Source organism: Artemia sp. Qi Xiang Cuo, chromosome 4 (genome assembly GCF_049724085.1).
Source record: "Artemia sp. Qi Xiang Cuo chromosome 4, ASM4972408v1, whole genome shotgun sequence".
NCBI classification, from domain to species: Eukaryota; Metazoa; Arthropoda; class Branchiopoda; order Anostraca; family Artemiidae; genus Artemia; species Artemia sp. Qi Xiang Cuo.
In genome coordinates, this window is record NC_142797.1 from 31,698,868 (window position 1) to 31,725,943 (window position 27,076).

A 27,076-nucleotide genomic window follows, 5' to 3' on the forward strand; every position below is an offset into this window, starting at 1 on the left:
ATCTGGAAACATATTTAAGTGGTAGTTCTTAGACTTTTCCAAAATAGCGAATTATATAAAAACATGGTACTGACACCCCTCTCCTGTAACTCCGTTTGTATCCTTGAAATACAAACTTTTACTGAAGAACTTATTTATTTTTTCCTAATAGGAAGCAACTTTACACAGCTCGTGTAACATGAAGTAAAATCAGGTTCATTCTTCATTGCTGTCCTCAATGTCAAGCAGATCTTTGTCTATTCCAAGATGTCGAGCTAAATCTGCCATTGACAGTTTTTGGTCGGGATTCTTATCCTTTGCTAAGGTGTACAGATCCGCGAATGCCGCTTTACATGCTTCCTTCCATTTGCTGGTCAGTTTTTCAAGTCCTTGAGTATCTTTCTGTAAAATAGAGAAAAGCTTTTTATGAACAGAAGCGTCAAGTATAGAGAGAGGGGGTTGTTACACACCCCGTAATATTTTTAGTGATTTGGTGAAAAAAGACTGTTACTAAAATCTTGGTGCGAAGTGTGGCGGTTTTACCGGCTCATTATTTGATTCCAATTAGAAGAACAAAATTAATAAGTTAATCAAGTGAATAAAGAGATAAAATGCTGAGATGACAAGTACTGAAATCTCGACCCTGCCAAAATCTCGGTCTCAGTCGGTAAATGCAGCTATTTACCATCTCCATTTCTAAATTAGTCAAAAAGATGAATCAAATAAACGAATGATGTAATTAAAAAAAATTAATGATAATACTGGCAGAATATCTGCCGCTGTCTTGATAATTTTCAGTAATTACAGTGGTTTTGCCAGCCGGAAACAGTAACTAGTTCCATAAAAACTTCAGCATTCTATTGCAGCTTATTCGGAAGCGGACTAGTGGAATATCACAGCTCAATTGGATTTTTGATTTTCAGTCTGAAAGAACAAATTAATAACAAAAGTGAGTATGTTAAGCATATTGACTAATCGAGCATAAATATTAAATCTCGAGATTTTTCAAGAATTTCTGACATTTATTAATACTGTACATGCTTTGTCTGTATTCATAGTTTCTGAAATTTACAGCTAATTAAAGGTATCCCCCGCCCCCCCAAAAAAAGAACAGAACAGATTCATGCTCATATGGTCTTTAGCTCTTTCTGGCACTAGAATGATACCATTTGACAACATCAATATAAAACATGAAATAGTAGAGCAATGTCAAATTCATTGAAATAAGATTTAGGTATGGAATAAGCAAGCACCTTGGAAGGAGCTAAAGCCTCCCTCCCCACACTGAATGAAAAATTCGACTTTGCTGCTTTGCATGCATGTTTCATCCTTCTGGACCGGAGTGCTAAAAGGTGGAAGATGCGCTGGTCGAAAGCGGACTGTGGTAATGTAATAAGACGATTAGCTGATTGGCTGAGAGCTATGTGATCAACAACAACTCCTCTTTTTGGGAGCTAGCATATCTGTTTTCTTCAATATTTATTTTATCGAAAAATGTTATTTTCAGGGGCATGAATTTTAAGTCTGTTGAGTTTTTGCCCATTCACCTTATTTCAACAAACAATCTGTATTAACGCCGTCTACGACGTTTCATTACTGTTTTCAATTTCCTATGTCTAGATCCCTGTAGAGAAATATAAACAGTTCGATCATCTCCTATCTCAACCACTAGGTCCACTAGACAAAGCCGGACCGGGATGCTGCTCCCCCGTATAACATATAAACCAAGACAAACATAAGCGACATTAGAATTTTGCATGGGTAGGCAAGCGTGTGGTATTCACACCCTGTAGAATAGAAAAAGAAATGAGACAAATCGAGGGTATAGGGGATAAGAAAGAATGCAATACGTTGAAGAGATAAAAAAGAAAAAGGAAAAATATTGGCATGGCTGAAAAAACGCATTCATTACAGGTAAATTTTATTTATTTATTTATTTGTTTGGTAAACAAACTTTATCCATTCTATTTATTTGCTGGTAGCCAAACTGGATGAATATTGTAGAACATGGCTTTCTAGCGTAAAACCCCGTGAAATTTTGGATCTACCACTAAAATATTTATTTGTCTTTAAGTGTTTCTCTCGTGCATCTTTGCAAGAAAGCAGAAAACTATTAATTTTTAGTATGACATCTCTGATAGAAGAGAAGGTGGGTTTAAAGAAAAAACTGACACGAGGACCCCAGTATACGGATATAATTATTTTCCATGAATTTTCCATTGTCGCACGAAATAATACTTTTGAACTGATAGAAAACTCATTCTTAGAAAAAATAGAAGTATCAACACTATATTAATCAATAAGAAAAAAATTACACCAATTGCGTAACTTTCTCCGGGGGCCATGAGGATCTTGCTTAGCGTTATGAACAAAATTTTGTTTTTTTGTCCACCTTGTGATAAACCAAGAAGATTCCAATCCTTAAAACTGAGAACTGTTGTAAGTCCTTGAAATGCCAAATAACGGTGCTAGCTCTAAAGGCGGATAAGAAAAGATATTCAAAAGCAGAAAGGGACATATAAAATTCTGTTAGCTAACGTTCAAGCCTAAGCGAGGGCAATTTTCTTAGAAAGCGAAGCTAATTATGCCAAGACAGCTAAAACGATAACTGAATGTAAAGAATCGAAAGAAAAAAAAACTCAACCCCTCCCTTTCTCCAAAACTGAATATCTTAGAAATATGCAGGACTAAAATCATTTGTCTTGGCATCTGCAAAAGTCTTTTGCTATGTCATATTAAAGCTTAATAATTAAGCGACAGCAAATTATGCAGGCAAGGCCATTGGTGGACCTAGTGAGGGTCCACCCCCTCCCTCTGGCTCCAAACATGCGGAAAAATTCCGCATGTTTGCTTAAAATTCCGTATGTTCAATGAGGAAAAATTCAAGGGAATATTTTTCCTTACCAAGAAGAAAAAAGTTTTGACGCTCCATGGCGCAATATTACTATCTAAAACCACATATTATTGTGAAACCTAATAGCTAATATGTGCAAAAACTATTAGGTTGCCCCTTTGTGGCAAAAACAATTCTGGCAAATTTCAAATAGTCCTGCCATTTCGTGGATCCCTCTCCCACTATTTATGAAATTCCGGCTATTTCCCTATTGTAGCGTTGATCAGAAGTTAGCATTGAAAATTTCCGTATTTGCCAAAATTTAATCCAAACCTCCATTTTAGAAATCCTGGATCCACCACTCAAGTTATACAAGTGAGAATGGACAGTAGAGAACCACTTCGCCGGCTCACCCCCTTTGTTTCTGCTTTTGAAATCATAAATAATAGAGGGTTGCACCATTGTCCGAAGTTGATCGAGGAACTGAGAAATATACTATGGAAAGCTTAACCAAAGGAAATGGGAGGAACTTTTATACGCGCCGAGAATGTAGGCGACAGATATTTTTTGGATGATCGTACTGTTTATATTTCTCTACAACGGTCTAGATCATGGTTTCAGCAGTAGCTGCAGCCTTATAAAGAGCAAACAACAGCCATATTAACAAAGAATTAGAAATTTTTTTTTAAGAGAATTGTCTTGTGACAGGCATTTGCAAGTTAGGATTTATTTTGAAATGGTGTTTTTTTCAGATTCAACAAGACAGTAATGCACAATTCGAAAATAAATTTTTGAAAATTTCAAAAAGGAATCTGAGATCCCTCAAATGTGACATCAAACCGAAATAGAATTACACCACTGAAACTGCCATTGTTAAAAACCTTCAAGCGGAGGTTTACAGTCCCCCACCTTGTAAAGCAACGAAAATAAATTTTGTGCATGGTTAGCATGGACATGTCTCCTTTTCCGTATTGAACCAATGGTTGTAAAATATCACGGGAAGACTCATTTGGGCGGAAATAAAATTTCTAGTTCCTTATTTGACTAACAAAGTGAATACCACCGCAATAAAGTGCTGGTTTCTATTACTTTGTGCTGCAATGCATCGATTTTTGACAAAAAAGGCCAAAAAGTCGGAGACTACAAGTCCTGAGATAATCTATCGATTTTTCATTATCTATTATCCTTCAGTAGAGGATTACAAACCCTCTCTTCTCCATCTTGAAAACCATGGAAATAGCATTTTAGTCTGGGCAGTTTCTCCTTTTTTAACTAGGGTGATCATGTGATGGTATTCAACCAAAGGTCGTATACTATTATTACAGGTTGATTTGAACGGAAATTAAAAGTTTTAGTTTCATTTTTTTTTAGCTAGGCAAAAGACAACACCACGACAAAGTGCATTTTTCTTGTACAAAATAACAAGTTTCGCCCAAACAGGGTAAAATACTTGTGAGCGAAAATTCTAAGGCTAAAAGTGAGCTCATGAAAATTCTCATGGGTAAAAATCGTAACTGGAGGTTTACAATCCCCAATCTCAAAATTTCCCCTCGACCCCATATAGAAATTCTATCTTCTTGTGGTCGAGACCACTGATTAAATGAGACCTAACCGAGCAAAGAGTGTTTTGTATTAGAATGTAATAAATTTCTTTTTCAATCCTGGAATGAATATTTTTTTTTACTTCATTATTTTGTTTTTATAATTTGCCTAGAAACTATAAGTACCATTGTTATGTCTTCCGTCATTTTTTCATTTCATGACTGCAGCTACTACTGCAACCTAGGAAAGAGCACACCACAGATCTTTGCAGCTGAAATGCCATTACCAAAAAATGTCAACGGATGTTTGAAAGTCTAATATATATTAAAGAAAAACATTTCCTTCATTCTATCTATCTGTCCAAAGTAGATAATAATCTAATTCTTTGTACTTTGGCAAAAAAACTCGCTGATGCCATTCAGCTAAGCCCCGAAAACTTGAAACGACCATAAATTATTGCTTCGCAGTCTGCAACATACATCTATAAAGGCTAGCTCAAACAAACTGGCTCGTTATAACTACTTATACAGAATTATGCATAGCTAGCGCTTCACTGAATCTAGACCCCGGCGCCGGACCGACGGATTGACCGAAAGCCGCCAACGAGAGATGCGGTTGAACGCCACCAAAGTGTCGTAACACCGCCGGCGCGCTGCAGGAACGCCACAACCGGCAGAGGTGGCGGCGTTCGGTCGACTTTAAATTATTTTTGCGGCAATTCTTTATTGCGTCAACCGCAAAGTCGGAGCTTTTCCTTCTCGTGTGGTTTAGTATTTCGATTTTCCTGATTAGAAATCAAGCAGAGCTTGCACTATCCCCGAATTTTTGGGTATTTCCCCGAAAATCTATGCGTCACCCCGAAAAAGAATTTGGTTCCCCGAATCCCCGAAAATCACGCAATCACGGTGCCACTCCTAGTGATTTATCACCAGTGACTTTCCCTGCCAAATATTACTTTGTATACCATAATTCTTCACTGCTCTCTTGTTCATTAATTTTCGTCTCTTTTGTTACTTTGCATAAAAACCAGACAGATGAAATATGCTATTGCAAATATTGCAATATACACAATTCTTCATATGTTGACAAAAAAAAGTATCGGCTTTAAGAAATGAGTTTAAATCATTTCGAATACAGTTTCCCAATCGCTATTTCTTATATCATTCGTAGTCAAGAATTTTGTTTTCAAGTTGAATAGAATTATAGAACGCATTCACTACTATACAGCTTCAGCCTTTTGTTGGATTTTGAAATTGACAGCCGACTGATTGTTTCTACAGCTGAATTGTAAGTTTGCAGATTTTTTTTTTTTTTGCTGTTTCTAGATAAGATTTTCTTAATGTTTAATACTCGATTATTGAACACCTGATATAAAATACAATCTTCTTTCTGGAAAATTTTAACCCCCCCCCCCCAAAAAAAAAAAACAACCTTTGGTTGAGACAAAATTTAGCTATAGACTATAGACAAGGTTGGGGAATTAAAGACTGAACCGGAAGTTACCCCAAAAATATGATTCATAAATAAATTTTAAATTACTGCCTATAGGGGAGGGGGATGGGGGCTATCATTTTTAAATGATAATACCTTATTTTATTTTATTGAAAGCAGGGATACAAAAAAGATAATTATTTTTTTCATTTAAAGTGGAGACAGAAGAAAATGATATCAAATTCTCTTGGAAACCATTGAAATATATTGATAGACCCAGGGCCCACCATTGGGACGTGTTCATTGTCTGGAGTATTTTGCGATTTCTCATAGGCTACTGGCCTTATTTGGATTTTTTGTGTTTTCCCTTTTATTTCGATTCTTTGTATCTTATGGAATGCCATGGCGAATCTATCGATCTGTTTTCCAATAATTTTAGGTATATCTGAATAATTTTGACAATTTTGTTGCTGTCATTGTACCCCTTTACTCATACCCTCAATTTTTTTTTTCAAGGAACACTAAGCTGTTTAAAGTTATTTCGCGTGTTTGTTGGAAGCATATAGTCACCTTGTTAATTATTCAGTAAATTATTTTTCTAATGAAAGCTGATACGGTATCCTATCAAGGTGATATCCAGAGGGGGGGGGTAGGGAGGTATTATATTTAAATGATAATAGCTCAAAATTTTATTTATTGAAAGCAGGGATCCCAAAAAGTTCATTTTTTTTAATTGAAAGCAGAGACGGAATCCTATCAAGGTGGTATCCAGAGGGGGGGGTATTGAGCTATCATATTTAAATGATAATACCTCGATTTTTTTTTAAAGCAGGGATGCCAATAACTTAATTATTTTTTTTTATTTAAAGCAGAGACGGTATCCTATCAAAATGGTATCCAGAAGGGGAGGCATAGGGAGTTAATATGTTTAAGTGATAGTACCTTGATTTTTTTTTATTGAAAGCAGGGATGCTAAAAAGTTGAAAAGTTGACAAAAATTAACAAGATTTTCGTGAGTTATACTTGATACAGCACTTGTATGGTTTTATCGTCCAAAGGGACATATGAAACGAGTTTACTTTGAAAACATTCATTCATATGTACCAGGCAGATTCACACTAAAACGAATTGGTGTGACGAAAGCGATATCGACATCCCCACCTAACGTTGCGCTCGAGTAACAATGGCGACCTTGGTCCAGTGCCTAAGTTACATTAAAAGGCCTGGTCATAATAAAATCTTTTAATTTGGGAGGTTTAAGGAGGATTATTTAACATTCTTATGACCTCAGGGTACTAGTTGTAGCAAGGTTTTATCGCACCTACAGTGGTTTAAAAAGTTCGATCACCAAAAATGATTATGCACCAAAAATATGCAAAAATATAACATTTGGAATATTATAACACTTTTTTCAAACCTTTGAAGAAAAGCAAATAAGTCTAAATACCCCTAACTACGCTTGAAAGCTATTTTAAAAAGAAACTCTTTAGAGATTTCCATGGAAATGACCATAGCAGAAGCTTTGAGCCTGGGTGGATCAAAGAGAAGTCTAAGTATTTTGACCACAGGTGACTTATTGTTGCGACTTTCTTAAATTTGGTAATTCTTGTGAGCATTTGGAAATCAAAGCTTAAACTCAATAACTGATACTAAGTGTCCTAACATTTTGCTTGGATTAAAAGTGACGAACTAGGATGAACATTTCAACATCTTCCTGGAGCTACTTCAGTCTGCATATTATTTCATTTAATTACACTTAAAACGGATGAGCTTTTCATTTGTTACCTAAGAAAATAGCTGGCACTTCATTTTTCTTCATAGCCAATAAACTATTAAGTGTTTTTTCTGTCATTGTAATTAAAGTGTTCTCATGTGAAGTATTCATCATGTATTTTTCAATTTGATAAATTTACTCCTTTTAGATGCAGTTTATAATTTGACTGATATTAGGTATTTATCAGTTTATAATTTGGAATGAATCCCCAAAAGAAAAAATTACTAATATCCAAAAGAGCAGCCAAAATCCATAAAAAAGCAGCAGTTCAGCCTTAGCCTACATGACATATATTCTATAAATAAGCCAAAAAAAAACTTTAAAATGCATTTTTTTTTTTTTTTAATTAAAAAAAATTTTTTAATACAAGAAGGGTTCTTAGGAATCCAAAAGACCAAAAAAAAAAAAAACAATATCAAAGTCGCCCATTTCAACTGTTTTAAATGTGACAAAACAGATATATTCAAAGTTTTTACCCAGATAACTGACGAATTTTGTTATACGGTATTTGAAGTTTTATATGCAGTAATGCCCGATGAAAAAAAACTACTAATTTTGATAACTATTTATGTTAAGAATACATATCTAATAGATACTTCAACTACTCGTATTATGCAAGGGTTCTGAAACGCCACATCCATTTCGTTTCTACCAGATTTCTACTTCTTTTGATGAATAACGAAGAAGACCAGTTTCCAGCCAGCGACTTGTGAATTTTTGAACTCATGAATAGGCTCGAATCTGTTGCAAATTGAAGCTGTGATTTGAGAAAGACTGATGAAAACATTAATGTTTGTGGTCAACATTGATTGCGTTTGTGGCGCGCCGGCAGCGTGGCGCGGCGTGCTGTTTTTTGCCCCGCCGCCGCCGGTCTTCCCTCATCGGCGCGGCGCCGGGGTCTAACTGAAGCACTGTATAAAGATAATATAATCTGTATAAAGATAATCTATTATTTAGTATAAAGATAATCTATTATTTATATATTGTGCACTGAAGCCACGAAAATCGCGCCAAAAATACAGGATGTTTGTCTAGGAGCAGAAAACTGAATTATCAACTTGGTGGAAGGGACGAAAGACTTGAGAGCCATGGCTAATAAGAGTAAAACCAAGATAGATCAGTCAAGACAAATCAGTTCTGTGAACCATTTGAAGGCAAATAAAGACCAAAAAATGATTCAAAGATTTATGAACAACTACTCCACAGGACTTGGAGGCAAGTGGGCGACTGAGATTGTCCATATTATATAAGCTTTTCCTATTGGAAAAGCACAGCAGAATCGTAGCGGGGCGACCAAGATTCTTCGATTGACTCATGACTGACAATATCCACTGGACTTATAGTCAAGCGGACGACTGGGATTTTTTCAAACAATCAAAGTTTTGTTAATGGGAAAGCCCAATGGAGTCAGAAACAGGGGCGGATCCAGGATTTTTTTTAAGGGGGGGCGCAAAATAGGTTGATCCGATAAACTTGCGTTAGGACCCAGTTTAATTAACGCAATCTGGCGTTAATTCAGTAAATTACACTACTTTAGACTACGTTAGGGGGGGCCCATCACCCCCCCCTCATGATCCTCCACTGGTCAGAAAGGTTTGATGACACAGATTTCGGATTGAAAACTTATCGCCAACAATTCGCCGGAACCCGCAGGACGATTGGGCAACCTTGATTTTTCATTTTGTGGTGGCTTGGCCTACTTGGAAAGCCCTTGTGGGAATCACAGACAGTAGCCTGAAGAAAATGAAAGGTGAATTTATGAGGCATTCAATAGTCTTTAAATGGATATGATATTGAAAATTATTAGCATATAGTTTAAATAATTTTGAAACAAAAGTAAAGAAATATTGACATAGAGCCCGCAATGTCACTTAGTAAAATACAAAAATGTCAGGCTGATTTAAAGGGCAACTCATTGGCTTTACGAGCCGTAGTGTCAATATATGGTATAATTTTAAATTCTGGAAACATAATTTAGTATTTTTTGCAATCAAGAAAAAATAAAACTATATAAACTCCAGATATCCAGTTACTCCTACTTTGAGTATGAAGAATTCCAAGCTGCATACTAAAACGATGTATCGTATTGTGTTTTCAGTAAAGCACTAGTTTTTCTGAATTTCACAAATATAGAGATTATCACAGGCCAGTTTATTTGATCTAGTTTTATAAATTTGAGTTGCATAAACTGTGAAGCAGTAATTTTTGTTCTTGTTACCTTTCTATTTTCCTACCAATAAAAAAAAAAATGTTACTTAAATTAATTTAAAAGACAATTCTGAGCAAAGCAGAGCATAAAAATATTTGATGAATGTTGAATGTGTTGAATGTTGTTCTAAGCCGTTTAGAAATGTTGTCAATACTTTGCAGCATATCTTTATTTCACTGTTTTTATTCAACGGTTATTCAACGGTTATGTAAATAGCCGGGATTACACTTTCTGTACTCACGGGTCCAATAAACCTGCTGCGTCCTATTTCATCAGAAATGAACAGGACCGAAGGAAGAAGTTGACTACCAATCCTGAGTCTCACTGACTGATGATAAGCACTTATGAAAATTCTTTCTAGCAATGGACGTGTTGTTTATTGTTTTCACTCGGTCAATCAAAGTGGAATAACTTTATATCTTATGAATTAAAACTGAAAATTGAAAGCAAAATACGCTGCAAGAAATATTTTTTGGCACCACTAACACGATTTTAGTCAAGCATGTTTTTCTTAGCTACGTTATCAAAATCCATTTCTCTTGTCTGTTTTAACTATTGTAAAAACAGAGATTTGGATCAAAGCTTGTTTCATAGAGAAGTCATAATGTGATTTTTTTTTGTTTTTGGTAGGTGGGGGACAATTTTTACAAGCAATATGAACGCTCAAAATTTATTGCAAAATGGACGCTCAAAATCAAAGCTTGGTACGAACAAATGAAGTTTGATTTTCACCAAACTGTTGTCACTGTGTGACACCAAGGTTACTAACTGTAAATAGGAATCTAAAACTGCAATAAGAACGTTCAAAGTAAAAGAAAGAAAGAAGAAAAAACACAGAATACACCTTAGATGTTTCACAATGGCTGAAACTGCGCTTTGAGTGTCTTAAATCAAAGCAGATTCCCCAGCATACATGTTTGACGAAAAGGTGTATACTTGCTCAAATTTTTCAAAACAGCTTTCAATTTCCAACACAGTTTCTGCCCAAGAATTTAACTGCTATTTATTCCGAAGCGAATATTAAACTAATGAATGAAAAATTCAATCCACTGCAAGTATATATTTCACAAACAGTGTTTGAATTTCACCAAAAACGATATTAAGGGGTATTGAAACTCACTTTTTTTAAATGTGAATTTACATTTGCAACATCAGCGTCCTAAAAATCTCACCTTACTTGCTTCACTTGTTTGGAATTGCACTTTGAACTTCTTCAATCGAAGTACAACATATATGTTTAACAAACATCTTCAAATTTCAACCCCAGTTTGTGTCAAATCATTTCTAAGAAACTCTAGGATAAATCTATTACTACTGCTGCTACTAACAAGTCACTGCAGCACCAAACCCCCTGGTACCAACACAGCTAAGCATACTCTTCCTCTATCCCAATATATCAAAAGCCCTCCTCTTAACTCCCTCCCAAGAACTTACAATTTCTCTCAAATCCTTCGTTATGACCTCCCCATACGCCATTCGGGGATGACCTACTTTTCGCTTGACCCTAGATCGTTGACCGAAAATGACGATTTCTGACAATCTGTCATCCTTCATCCACAGAACATGTCTTAGCTATCTCAACCTTTTTTCATTACAGCCCTATAAAGCAGGACAGAACGACCTTTTCCCTACAGCTTACTGTTAGAAATACAGTCAGTCATACGTGTGCTTAAAAGAATCTGCTGACCATTTTTTTCGGGAACACTTGACAAGTCCTCTTCCATGTTTCGGAGCGCCCAAGTTTCAGAGCCATATTTGACCACTGTCATCACTGTGGCTTCCAATATTCTAATATTGTTTTGCTGACCTATCTTCCAATTGTTCCAAACTTCTTTCAACTGTGAGAAAACCCCCTAGGCCTTGGTTATTCTACTTTTAACTTCTTCACTGCATACACCATCTTTATTAATAATACTACCTTGGTAGATGAAGCTATCCACTTGATAGATCATCTCGTTACTGAGCATATACTCTTCACCTTCACTTATTCTCAGTCTAAGCGACTTAGTCTTCTTAACACAAGTTTTCGAACCTATTCTAGGACGCCGAACTCTCAAAACTCCCAAAACATAATTTGTTTGGTTAAGATTTTCATCTAGGACGCTCAAATCATTAGCATAATCTAAGTCTAGGAAGGTTATACTTTCTCATTCGATTCCATGCTCCTCCAAGGCCTTTTCCGTGTTCCTTAGAACAAAATCCATCAAAATGATTTATATAAATGAGCACAGAACGCAGCCTGGAGTGGCTCCTGATTGAATGCGAAACCAGATACTAACTTCATTTCCTACCTTAACCGCAGTAATGTTACTCTCGTACAAATCACTTAAATGTATTCATCTGATATACTATACAAGGATGAGACCTTCGCTAAAGTTCTTCTATTGGCATGAGTCAAGAGCGTGCTCATAATCTATAAAACTGAAGACTAAAGCAGTCTGATGGTTCTAGCACTTCTTAATTATTAATCTTAGAGTGAAAATTTGATCGGCGCATATTCTCCCTTCCGGAAAACCCGCTGCTCTTCTCTTAATACTTTATCATCAGCATCTCCAAGTGTAAAAAGCGTCATCATTCTAAGTAATTTGCTTACTACAGAAACTAAGCTCATGCCACTATAATTACCACACTCAGTCATATCATCTTTCTTGTAGAGGGGTCAAATTAATGGCACTTCGTTTTTCAAAAACATATTCATAATCTTCATAAATTTATCACTAACTTCCCAACCACCATATTTAAAAACTCATTTACCACACTCTCAGGACCCGGGACCATATTGTTTTTTAATCTCTTTAGTATTTTTTCTAATTCTTCCTCGCAAAATAAACCTTAAGTTATCAATACGTTTTTAATTGTTAAGACTGTTTCTTATTGCAAACAAGTTTGAAACAAAGTTTTAGTTACTTTGTGTGGTCTCTGTTACATTTTACTGATGATGCATACTACCTAAAAGTATTTAATTAAAGTTAGATTTATCAAGGGAATCTTTACGTATTACAACAAAAGCCAACTGGGAGGCGAAAATTTTCATTTCGTAATAACAAGCAGGGGAAATTTAAAATCCTAACTTCTTTAGGCTATCTAAATGATATTGCAGAATTGTGCTGTCACAACGAGGCTGGAAAGACTTAATATTTAGACTACTTTTTACTGTCGAAAATTTGTTTTCGAGTCTTCCTACGGCACAGAGGCGAAGAAATTGATATTATTACTTTTTTAGCTGTCGTAAAATTTGGGTTTGCTTTTTTTGCGAAGCGGTATGGTTTCCAGAATATTGCTGTTTTTTAGGGGATTTGTGCAATAGAATGTATGACTTTGAATTCTTTGACTTGACTTTGACTTTTATTAAAATAATAAACAAAAATATAAACTATCACAGATATAAATCACTGCGGTAGGGAAAAAATTTTATTTTGCTATCGCGTAGCGATTAACTATATAAACATTCATAAAGGCATCCTAAATTAATAATAATAAAAACTACATAGACATTCCTACAAGCATCCTAGACTAATTACAATAATAATAAAAAAAAAAGACAATCACCTTCTCTCAAACACCCTCAGGGTAACAACCACCACCCAAATACAACTCCATCCACCCCAACCCCTTCAACCCGCTCCTCCCGTCATCCCTATAACCCACTCAACCCCCCTCCCCCCAAAAAAAATCCCCCAAGAAATACTCATTTAATCTTTTTTTAAACTGTGAGAGGTGCTCAGCCGCCCTAACACTCACAGGAAGAGAATTCCATACAGAAGGGCCAATGCACTTTAAAGTAAAACCAAATCTCACACTATTTTCAACCTCCACAACCAAGTTTCCGGGACTAGATTATACACAGAATTAAACTAAAGAGAAGGCCATAATGTGCACTATGAGAAGTGCAAAGATATTATTAATTTACGTTTTGGAATTCGGTGAGCAAATGGTGGCCTCTTTCCTGCCTATTTTCATCTAATCAAAGCTTTGTGTTATATGACACATTGCCTCCTCTGTTCATCCTAAGACATTAAAATAAAGGCAAGACTTTTTAGAAATATCTGAACTTTAATAAAGATTCTTATAAGTATACACTTAAAACTAATTACATGAGTCGAAATACTCCTTCAAAAATCGGAGTAATCATTTAGGATAACTAGATTTTTCGAAACATTCTTTATAAAAGAAGGCAAATAATTATGTGTTTATTTTTCTTATCTAGCCAGTATGGATGGGTCCCTTAATTCTCAGTATGTATAAGCATAATAGTATTTTCTTTTAACATTTACTAACGAAATGTTAAAAAAAAGTGGAAATTCACACCACTTGAGTTAACCACGGAAACGGAATGCAACTAGAATATTACTTCAGAATTTCTCACCTTCTCAAAACCAACCAGTCCCAAAATATAGTTATGTTTTTTTATAGGGGTTGCATATATTTGTCCATAAAATTGTATAAACTGCTATATATACCGCTCAGGATGTTTATACTTATTTTGATACATGCCATGCAATCATGTCTCAACGATTAGTTGTTTATAAATCATAATTTTTACAGGACAATTCTCTTACTTAATGCTAAATGCTAAAAGAATTAATAATGAAAGAATATCTTTCTAAAATAATTTCTTAATGCTTAATGCTAAAAGAATTTCAAATTTGTAATTTTGTGTTCAACAGACATATCGAGATTTAAACGTTTGAACTGAATATCTGATTATCTCAAGATTAATTAGAAATCTACCACAGCTTGAAACCCTGAGAATTTAAATCACCAATCTATACCTATAAAATACAAAATAACAAACACATAATTATTTGTTTTTTTTTTGTTTCTAGGAGTGTTTCCACTCATATACTTAGTTTGAAGCACATACCTACATACATTTTTATTAGAGTTCAAATTTTTCTGACGATTTTGGTCTTTATTCAAATATTTTAGGATGAATAGAAAAGGAAATACTAGCGAAAAGCTCTAAACTGACAGGACTAGCCATTTTAAACGTTCACCAAAATATTGAGGTAGACATCGACCGTGCTATAAATAGATATGGCGGGGCTTGAAACAAGGAAATAGACTTTTTCTTATAAAATTGTGAATTTTGTAATTTGAGCAAAATATATCAAACTTTTAAAAGAGGAAAGATACGATACGTTTTTATGAGAAGTGAAATTTTGATTAGTAAGTTTTTGAGATTTCGTCAAAGTTGACACTGTTTATTAAAACTATTTAAGAAATAGTAAGGGTTTTAAGTTAATACTTTATTGCCTATACTTAAAACCTTCGTTTTAAATGTATTTCTATCTCTGTGTTCTATTTCCCTCGCTACACCCCTAATGTTTAATGCATCTTTTACGAATATACAAGTTGTATCTTAATCCTCATTTCCTAATCTTCCTTACTATCATAATTACTAAGCGATTCCATAAGGTTAGGCAACATGCTAAATGGTTTGACCTATACAAATAGTCACAATGAATGGATGACCCCAAAAGATAGTTCAAGACCATTTTTTTATACAATACAAAGCTTAACTCACTCGCTATAGTGGTCAGAAGTGCAAAGGCGGAAAATTATGCAGAAAGCAATACTAAATATCATATTTTTTTTATTGATGATGAACAGCTTTTTTTTTATGGTGGGATGGTTTTTGTAATTTACTATTTTTTGTATCAATATTTGTACATCATTTTAATTTCAACAGATTTATTAGAACTTTAACCCACAGCAGATTTTAGATTAAACTTATGACCATTTCCACTACCTACCTACGACGCATAATCGTCGAGCTCCCCTTTCAATTGCTTGTATTTCTTTGTTCGCAAGTTTATCGAAGCAGCCTATTATGCGGCCCCCGCTAAGAAAAATCCTGGATCCGCCCCTGTTTCCACATCATTTCTTGTAGCCTTATCACGGTTTAACACATTCTCGAAATGTTCTGCCCATTTAACTCTGTCCTTATTACTAAGTGTGGCCCCGTTCTTGTCTTTGACTGGGTCAAGATCCTAGCTGCTTTTCTAACTTTCCTCTTTAAGACACCATCTACTATTTCATGAGGCTAATACTGCAATGTAAAAATCCAAAACAAAGTACAGTAAGCGTATATTTCAGGAATGGTGTTTTATTTCCAGAGAAGCTGGTATTTAAGGGTATTTAGAGAAATGCAAATTCTTTTTGTAGTGAGAACAAAATACGGCTCCAAATAAATATATATTGTGATGTAATATCTCATGCCTTGAGTGTATCAGTTCCGGCAAGGCGCACGTGCAATAGGTCGTAGATGAAAGGGTGGTCTAGCAATCCGAATCTGATGGCTGCTTGTGCGTCAGCAATGTTGTGGCTGAAAACTGGCACGAAAATGGGAAGCTGTGAAGTGGAATAGTAAACCAAATTAGAATCCATAGTAAACGGAGATTAAAAAAAATGTTAGACGCCCACCCTGCAGCACTCAAAGAATATTTTGTCTAAAAACTAGGTAAAAATTCAAACATCATTTGGTCACTTCGGTCTAGGCTAGAAGAAACTGAACCTGCCTCTAATATTTCAAATAGTAAGTGGATTGCTTATTTTGAATCAGAGATCAAAGCACCTGACGCAGTCTTAGAGTCACGTTATGAAGAAAATTAAATAAAAAAAACAAGTTTTTTTAACTGAAAGTAAGGAGCGACATTAAAACTTAAAACGAACTGAAATTATTCCGTATATGAAAGGGGCTGTCCCCTCCTCAACGCCTTGCTCTTTACGCTAAAGTTTAACTCTGTCTCACAACTTTATTTTTTAAAACAATAAAAAACTTTAGCGTAAAGAGCGAGGCGCTGAGGAGGGGACAGCCCCTTTCATATACGGACTAATTTCTGTTCGTTTTAAGTTTTAATGTCGTTCCTTACTTTCAGTTAAAAAAACTTGTTTTTTTTATTCAATTTCTGGTCGTTTTTTAGTTAATGCAGCTTTTATTTTGGCTTACCGTCAATGTATAAGTAAAAAAAAATTTGAATATTAATTTTACTTTTCTTGTGGTAAATGGCTTTCCAATAAACCAAAACCAACACTATACATAAATACCAATACAGAAATTATTCTGTATATGAAAGGGGCTGTCCCCTCCTCAATGCCTCGCTCTTTACGCTAAATTTTTTTATTGTTTAAAAAATAGAGTTGTGAGAAAGTCAAACTTTAACGTAAAGAGCGAGGCGTAGAGGAGGGGACAGCCCCTTTCATATACGGAATAATTTCTGTTTGTTTCAAGTTTTATCGTCATTCCTTACTTTCAGTTAAAAAAACTTGTTTTTTTTTATTTAATTTTTGAACGTTTTTGAATTAATACAGGTTTTGATTTTGGCTCACCGTACATGAATAATTACAACAAAATTTTCATATTAATTTTACTTTTATTAGGTTAAATGGCTTTCTCGAAACTTGTTTAATTTTATTTACGAACGTTTTTATTAGCAATAAATATACGTAACTTACGAATTAACTTACGTAACGAACTTCTATACTCATATATTCTTAGTACGTATATTAGGGAATTCACCCCCTAGTCAATACCTTGCTCTTTAAGCTAAATTTCGAATTTTGTTCTTTAAAAATGACCCTTAATCACAAAGGCCGTTAATTAGAATAAATAGCTCTTATGAAAGTACTAAAACATATTTGGCTTAAAGAGGGAGGTATTGACTAGGGGGTGAACCAAATCATATATGTAATATTTTCTGTTCGTTTTAAGTTGTGATGTTGCTCCTTACTTTCAGTTGAAAAACTTATTTTTTTTTTATTTGATTTCTGGTCTTTTTTTTAAAGAATGCTGGGAAATCTGGTGCCCCCTTCATAGCAATATCCGTTTCCCCATGAAAGTTCCTTCATGGAAAGATCCTCCCACATAACCCCCAACTCACCCCCTCCTCCACTACCAGAAAAAATCCCCCCTGAAAACGTCTCTATACTTCCCAATAACCAATACCATATGTTAATATTGGGTAAAGTTCATAACTTTCAGCCCTCCCCCCGAGGACTTCGGGGAATTAAGTCATCCTTAAATACATAGTTATAATATTTTCGACCATGCTGAACAAAATGGCTATCTCAAAATTTTGATCGGATGACTTTGGGAAAAAAAAATGTGCGTTGGAGGGGGCCTAGTTGCCCTCCATTTTTTTTGGTCGCTTAAAAAGGGCACTAGAACTTTTAATTTCCGTTCCATTGAGTCCACCCACGATATTGTAGGAGCACTGGGTCGATACGATCACCCCTGGGAAAAAAAAAAAAACAAAAAAAAAACAAACACGCATCCGTGATCTTTCTTCTGGCAAAAAATGCAAAATTCTACATTTTTGTAGATAGGAGCTTGACACCTCACAGTAGGATTCTATTATACGTTAAATCTAATTGAGTGATTTTGATTAAGGTTCTATAGTTTTTAGGGGGTATTTACTCCTATTTTTGAAAATCAGCCAAATTTTCTCAGGCGCGTAACTTTTGATGGGTAGCACTAAACTTGATGAAAGTTATATATTTGAAATCAGTATTGAAGTCTGATTCTTTTGATGTATCTATTGGTATCAAAAACCCGTTTTCTAGAGTTTCCGTTACCATTGAGCCGGGTCGCTCCTTACTTACAGTTCGTTACCACGAACTGTTTTCTTTAACAGTTCGTGGACCTGTTTTAACAGTTCGAAAACCTTTTCATCAAAAAAAGTTTTTCAAAGAAAAGTAAAGAACTTTGTAAACTTTCTTTGTTCACTTCTCTGTGAATTATCTACTTCTCTGTACAGTGAGACTTCTTCTCTTTAGGGCCTTATGGTAGCGTTGGCCTATTATCTGGGTTCTACCGGTGGAGGATGTCTAGAACCTCTAACCATCACATAGATTATGTTTAGAGTATAAAATGTTTATTTATACATATAATACAATGATTGTACATATGGCGAGGACAGATACAGAATTAGAACTGACTCAAATAATCTAAATTGGTAACTTATATTCAGCACAATCTGCTTCTGATAAAGACAATTCGGGTTGGGTTGTTGACCATTGAGCTTCTTCCAGACAGGAAATATTATCGCTTTATTCCAAGAAGTGGGGTTGTCGATTGTTGATAATTTACAATGTTTGCATTTTAGATAGTGGGGTTATTCTGGGTTCAAGTGATCTTGGGAAGAATTATACATATGAATTTCTGACATATACTTAGAATTTTAATTATTGGTTTTCACCAAGAAAAACCTATTTCCAAAGTTTACAGATTTTCCCCGGGGTTTTCAAAATCTTTTTTTTCCAAAAAATTTCAGGGCATTGACTTAAGCCGAATTCATAGCAACTGATATTAATTGTAAAATTAGAAGGACATTTCTTACAAATCCGACCTTGTAATATAAGCTTGCGTAAAGTTTTTAAAGATATTATTATTATGCTGATATCTTCGAATATCCATAGAAATATATTATGGTCGTCCCACTCAATTGTGCCGGCCTTTACTAGGATAAATCATAAGACAAGAAAACATTGAAACAAATAATTAAATACATAATTAGTATACAGCAAAAGAAAATCAATTGAATTTTAGGCAGAAACGCTATTGAATGAGTAAGTGACCAAGAAAATTGTAAGACTATTACTAGACAGAAGATATCAGCATAATAATAATATCTTTAAAAACTTTACGCAAGCTTATATTACAAGGTCGGATTTGTAAGAAATGTCCTTCTAATTTTAGAATTAATATCAGTTGCTATGAATTCGGCTTAAGCCAATGCCCTTTTCAGGGCATTGAACCCACTAAAGTTGTCTTCCTAAACTTTCCCTGTCGCAATAGGAACCTGTTCCTTAGAATTTCTTAATTTTACAATAGTAACCCGTTCTTAGAATTTCTAGAATTAGCTAAGCTGTTTGAGAAAAAAGGGAAGATATATTTTATATAGCGGGGGACTGATTATAGAATTCAGTGGGTGTTTTGGCTTTGCCCAAGCTGGTTTATGCATTTAGAATGTAAGTCTAATATGTTCCTTGCTCTTTCTTAATTTTTTTATGTTAAAATCTTAGTAAATGGATATATATATATATATCCCATTCTTCAATATTATTATTAAATTCCTTTAAGCAGGAACATATTAGTCTTAATATACTAGTTATTATGCTTGCTTTCCTTAAATAATAATAAACTTTACTTCAAGCAATTATAAAACAAGAATTGATCTTTGATTGTGAATGATAATTATTGAATATTGATTTATTATGAAATAACTATTAATTAAAAAGTTCTCTTCTTCAATAATAAAATCCTAGTTTTTCTTATACCAGTGTTGTCTGTTTTATTTATTTACGAAGATCAGAATTTTGTCATGATCTCTCTCTCACTTGGTTCATTTCTTCTATTGAGGCTTATTTAGGGGTACTCAGGTCTCATGGCTGAGTTTGGCATGGAGTCATCACCATGAGAAGACCCCCCCCCCTTACAAAGGGGTTGGGGGGGTTGGTGGTCGGGGCCCTACCTAACCTAACCTGAAAGTGTGATTTCAGAGAAATTCTTTAACCATTTAGGGTTAACTTACCTTTTTAGGGATGAGAATGTGGTGTTCTCTTACAGGCTGAACCTGAAAGCCGGTTCCCAAACCTGCTAGATCTGAGAGTATCATTTCAAAAAAATTCTTTAACCTTTTAAAGTTAACTTAGATTTTTAGGGGTGATTCTTTATGGTTCTCCCTAATCCTGTACTTGAATGTGTGTTCCCTGGAATGATTAATCTGAAAGCATAATTTTCGTGGCTATGTAATATTATAAATAATAAAAACTTCTCAGGCTTAAGGTATTTATTGATTAAACATATTTTAAAACATTTTAAAAAAAGCATAGAAATATTATAAAAAAAAACTTAATCCATTTGATATGAAGAAGAGCAAGTTTAGGTCTTTGGATATCTGATGCATTTTTCCATGGCAGGCATCTTTTACGGTATCCATTGAGCGAAATTTCTAACTTCATCTTCTGGTTCATGCACCGAATGCAGGTATTTCTCACATTTGAAGTTTTCTAAATTTGAGAATACTAAGTTTTTATCACATTTTTCTAGTAAGAGTTTATCAGTTGGCACGTTTCCCTTAACATAAACAGCTTTCACACCGAAAAAACTGCATATTTCCTGAATTTCCTCTTGTACATGTTTTATTTAATAGCCATTTTCATTACGTGGTCTTATGGTTTTAACATAAAAGCCGTTTCGATTTATAAAATTTAGTGTTTGACTCAATCTGTTTTTCTCGTACTTATACATATTGTATCTGACGTTCCATTTATAGCTATGAATTTCACATCGCTGATTGTCTAGGAGTAAGAAGGCTGCTTCGAAAATAATGCCAGTTGAGGAATATTTCAGAGCAATACATTCTGTATCAATCACGCCAAACATTATTATATCTGAAAAAAAGGGCTTAAATTAAATAAATATGTAATGTTTCTGAAACACTAAAAAATACAGCTCACTTTCTTAGAATAAACTGAGAAGGAGGGAGTGTGTTCGAAGATCCCTACTTGAAAACTCTGAAAATGATGGGCAAATAAGTAACGTTTGACATTTCAGCACCCGCCCCTCTGAGTAAATATTTGGAGGGGTCAATTTTCTGAGGAATAACTCAAAGCATTGTTATACGAACATTCAGTTTGAATACGTAAAAAGGGATTGAAGCAGGGTGCAGTAGCTTCTATCACATTTAGAAGGGACATAGATCAATCACCTTGTAGAAATTTGCCGTAAGTAAAGAGAAATCTTTGTCGAAAGCAGCCTAAACTCTGATAATCAAAGTTTGATTATAATAAATTCAACTTTTCTCAGAAATAACTCAAAGCATTATTATACGAACGTTCAGTTTGAATAATATTAGCACATGAAAAATTGGTACAATTTTGGAAATTGGATATAGGTTTAATAATGATGGAAATTATGTATTGAAATTCAACGTGTGAAATTCAGGTTGAAGTCACAATCTACAAATTGTGAATTTTCTAATTTTCCCTACGAATTTCGAAGCACTTATACAGTTACTTATTCTGTACATAAGTAACTTTAATATTTAACGTAATGTTTGAGGGGGTGGTAGCTCTCCTATTTTTTATAATTACACTGGGTATGGTATTAAAAATGAACAGAAATTAAATTACAGAAAAAAGGTTTTTTTTAAGTGAAAGTAAAGAGACATATTAGAGCTCCATCCAAGCAGAGATTATACTGTGTATACGGTGGTTTCCCCCTCCTCAAGCCCCACTCTTTCCGCTAAAGTTGGGCTTTTTTCCCAATTCCTTGCGAAAAACTGCTCAAAATAAAGGCCGTTTGAACTGGAACCATAGCTATTTCTAATGGCCATACATTCTTCATAATTTACCTTAAAAGAAGAAACTTGTTTCACTCTTACATAGAATATAGAATTCCAATGTCCTAAATATCTATATTAATTTTGCAGAAATTTGTTCTCAGCTATTTTAGACAACACAGAATTACGTAAAAGCATTGAAATCTAGATTTGGCTAAACCGCTAATGTAAACAAAACAGGAAAAGGGTGACAAACTAATTTTAACCTTGCACGGAGCTTTATGTCAAAACAGAGCGGCTTAATGACAACAGAGCGACGGATGTCAGTTGTCACTTTTTATAGGATACATAAAGGTGCATTGAAAATGCAGACGGGTGAAAAAGTCACCTTTTTCGAGAAATAGAATTATTTCCAATGAAAGAATTACAGTCATAAACAGAGGGGGGAGACGAGGGGATTAGGTGGTAAAAAGAACATATTTTACGTTTTCTAGCGAGTATAAAGATAGCATAGTGGAGTTTGTATTATAGTGGGGGGGGGGGGGGATTTACCTGAATATACTGTAGGGTGACCAAGGAAAATAATTTTATTTGAGAATAAAAATGAAAATGTATTAAAATAGAACTTACATGGTAAATTGAGGTTGCCAAGGCTTCTAACTCATCAATAATATTCTTTGTTGTATCCATTGTGTCACAATACTTTCTGATAATTTAATCACAATGCATGTCCGTTATATATGAAATCTCAAGGGCGAATTGCGATGTAATTGGGGAAACCATATGTAAGCGTCCCTCTGATTAGCTTAGAAGGAGATGTAACCAGCCCTCTGATTGGCTTAGAAGGAGACACGTGAGCGTGCACATGGACGAACAACAACAACAACAAATCAATTGATCCTGAAAGAGGTGTTATTGACCCTCTCCCCGTTAGACTCAATAATCCAGCAATTGTTGATGTGAACTCTTGTTGAAATCCAAGAAAACAACAAATAAATTAACTAACACTCATAACCGTCCAAGAAACATCCATCAAAGTGAGAAAAATCATGTTTTTTCATTCTCAGTGAGAAAAACTATCTCCCTAGGGACTCTATGCCCATATATGGTGTGGGATCGGGACTGACAGCACAGGTGTTCTCCCTAGAGACTCTATGCCCATATATGGATCCCCGTCACGAGCTCATGAGCTTAGGCTAGGTTACGCAATCAAGTTCTCAGAAACGTGTTCTCCCCGGGGATTCCATGCCCATATATGGTGCCCCGTCGGACTGACAGCACAGGTGTTCTCCCTAGGGACTCTATGCCCATATATGGTGTTCGTACGGGAGTCGATAGGTCATTCCTACTTAAACTTAAGGCAATATTTAGTTTTTAAACATAATGGGCAAATGGGAGGCTGGGCGTGGGAGGGGGACTAGTTGGACTCCAATCACTTTCGATTATCAAAAATATTATTAGCCTTATCTATTTTCAATCGAATGAGCCCTTTTCGAAGTTCTTACGACAACTCCTTCGATATGAAGTGCCCTGGTCTAAACAAAAAAAATAATAATACATTGTACCCACATCGATCTATACTATAGAATGTCAAGCCTTCCAATCACTTTTGACTATTAAAAAGGGCACTAGCTCTTTCAATTTCCAATCGAATGAGCCCTTTTTGAGTTTCTACGACAACGCTTTTTATGAACGCCTTAAATGCCCCCAGGGCATAAATAGCAACCCTTGCCCCGAGGGCTGTGAGGGGGTTGTCATCCTCAAAGACCTAATTTCTAGGACTTTTAAATATGTTGAACAAAATGGTTATCTAAAAATGTTTATTGGATGTGTTTGGGGGAAAGGTGGGCGTTAGAGGGGGGTTAGTTGCCCTTAAATCACTTTCGACTATCAAAAAGGGCATTAGCCCTTTGAATTTCCAATCGAATGAGCCCTTTTTCAAGTTTCTACGACAAAGCTTTCAATGAAAACCTTATATGCCCCCAGGGCATAACTTACAACCCTTACCCCGAGGGCTGTGGGGGGAGTGTGATCCTCAAAGATTCTGGACCTTTACACTACTTTGAATAAAATTACTATCTCAAAATTTTGATTGGATGTGTTTGGAGAAACGGTGGGCGTGGAAGCGGTGTTTGTTGCCTTCCAATTCCTTTCGACTATTAAAAAGGGCACTAGCCATTTCAATTTCCAATCAAATGAGTTCTTTTTGAAGTTTCTACGACAACGCTTTCTACAAAAACCTTAGATGCCCCCTGGGCATAACTTATAACCCTTGCCCTGAGGGCTGTGGGTGGTTGTCATCTTCAATGACCTAATTTCCAGAACTTTCAACTACGTTGAACAAAATGGGTATCTCAAAATTAGAATTCGACGTGGGTACAATATATTATTATTTTTTTTTCTTTGTTTTGTTTAGAACAGGGCACTTCGTATCGAAGTAGTTGTCTTAGGAACTTCGAAAAGAGCTCATTCGATTGAAAATAGAAAGGGCTAAAAAAGAGCTATTAGTCGAAAGTGATTGGAGGGCCAATAGTCCCCCTTCCGCGCCCACGCTCCCATTTGCCTACTATGTTTAAAAACTAAATGTTGCCTTTAGATTAAATCAAAATGCACTGTTTTAAGGCTAATTCTCAATAAAGCATCTCAGCAGTATCTCAAGACCGACTGAGGGCTTTGTGTTCAGACTTTCGGTGCTACTTCTGCTCTTAAAATTTAACAAAATCAAAATAGTGCAAGTGTATCCAAGCTATCAAAGAAAGTAAACAGATTTTGCACTTTACTGAAAAAAATACAAACGAATGTGCATTGTCAGTTTAATATACATATACAGATATTTAGAAATCAAAATATTAATATTATTTGATTTATTAAAGTTATAAAAGTAAAAACATTTATATTTTTTCAGTAAAGTACAAATTATGTTCTGGCCTTGGGATGGCATAGGGTTTTTTAACCTTATTCGTGTTAATTTCTGCTTGTTTTGAGTTTGACCCGGTTATTTATTGTAATTTATGTTCGTTTTGGGTTTCATTTATTTACCGATCCTGATTTGTGGTAGTTTCACGCTTGGTAGATTATATGATTTTATTTTTGCTCATTCTTGGTTTAATGGGGTTCTTTACTTTTCTTTGAAAAACTTATTTTGTGGAAAAAGTTTTTTTAAATTAATCTTGGAAAACAGGCTACAGCCCAATCTTGTACAAAGGATCTTAAAATTGAAGTATCTCAATCATTAACAGATTCTATCACTGACATGTGTTGTGAAAAAGAGTAATCATATTTAAAAAGGCTTTGCTATAAGATTGTTGTCAGCCAATCCAAACTATCTGCATCAGGTCCAAGATTAAGAACATGCTGTCCTTGTTTAGGCAAGATAAATTTTAGTCAAAACATTTGTCCAAGATCACACACTGCCCAAATACTGGGGATTTTTATCCTAAATCCTCTTTCATGTAGCACATATGATCTGGCTTTTCCAGCCACTTTCACACACTACCTCTCCTACCAATCATAGTTATCACACTGACCTCTGCAATAGATTCTACCTTCTCCCTAATGGCCCTCACGGATGACTTATACAAAGTTACAACCCAAATCAAAAATAAGTTCACATTCCTTTTCACTATCTTACCCAAGAGAACTGTGTGAGTTGCCATCAACATTCACTGTCTGAGCCTTTTCAGTTTCATGTTTACCCTCAGTGCTGTCTTCTCACCAAATCTCTTCACAGCCTGCTTCTTTGTTTTTCTTGCTTTCGTTGCTTCAGTTATTTTTAATCCACTCTTCTTTGCCTTCCTTGTAGCAAAGGCAGCTTCAATCTTGGCTTTCACTGATGTATCAATGAGCACTTTTGTTTTGCCCTCCTTTATTCCTTGAAGAATTTTGTTTTCTTGGTGGTGCTGGGATATGGTTGTATTTGTTCAGGTGTGACTATCCTATTTCACAGTGACTTCAAAATCACAGGGCTTACTGAAAGCATTGGGTGAGAGAATGGCAGTGCAGGTAAGGAAGGGTTGGAGTTAGAGCCTCTGATGAGCATGGCAATTTGCCACCAGCTTCATAGGCTAAAATAAATTTGCTTGGTCTACATTAAAGAGCACAGATATTCATTATCAAAACAATCTGGATTGAAAGGGGATATACCTTCCAAATCCCTTCTGGATGTTTGATGGTATGGAAGCTAAAGGGAAATATTTTCCAACCAATCCAGCTGTGATGTAAATGGTGACAGTTCTTCTTGATGGTGACGGTTGCTCGATGATAAAATACAACTAATTTTGGTAATTAATTATGTTAGAAATACATAGCTGTTAGATATTTCAACTATTATGCAAGGGTTCTGAAATGCCACAGTCATTCGTTTTTACCTCTACACAGTCATTTCAATTTTTACTTCTCTTGATGAATAACGAAGAAGACCAGCGTCCGAGTAACGACTCACGAAGCTTTTCATGAATAGGCCTAAATCTGATGTAAATTAAAGCCGGGATTTGAGAAAGACTGATCAAAACAAAAATGTTTGTAGTCAACAATGATCGCGGCAGCGGCGTGTTGCTACTGCTATTTTTTACCCCGCTGCCACCCACCTTTCCTTGTCGACACAGAGCCGGGGTCTAGATGTTTAATAGAAAACTCAAAACAAAACTATAAAAATAAAAGGAAGGGGCATTCAGCCAGGGGAACTGGCGCCCCCCTTATGGACGCCTATGCCCTAGTATCTTGTACTGAGCATGCCAGTCTTCGGTTTACAATATCATAATAAATAGGGTTAGCTGTCTTACCATCATGTAAATACCATATTAAGTTATGAACCGTTTTATGATCAAATACTGTATTGGTTATAACTAGATTTTTATACCTACAAAATTGCAGCAGATCTGTGACCATTACTGTTTTTTTTTCCTGCACTAAAATTACCTAGGATAGGATACCGTCTATCCCTATTTCTACCGACCAGAGGGTTAGAATCTCCTAATAAAACACTATATTTCTATCTGGGACCCTGTCTATTGGTTCCTGTA

At 35.2% G+C, this 27,076-nt stretch overlaps 1 long non-coding RNA gene across 1 annotated transcript in view; it reads right to left on the reverse strand.

Annotated features, from left to right (window-relative positions):
• Window positions 1-122: 122 nt before the first annotated feature.
• The window catches only part of LOC148953013 (uncharacterized), a 28,556-nt gene continuing 1,602 nt past the window's right edge, over window positions 123-27,076 (reverse strand). Inside the window, exon 2 of the long non-coding RNA XR_016141689.1 lies at window positions 123-381. This is a non-coding gene — a long non-coding RNA (uncharacterized LOC148953013). The remainder of the gene's footprint in view (window positions 382-27,076) is intronic.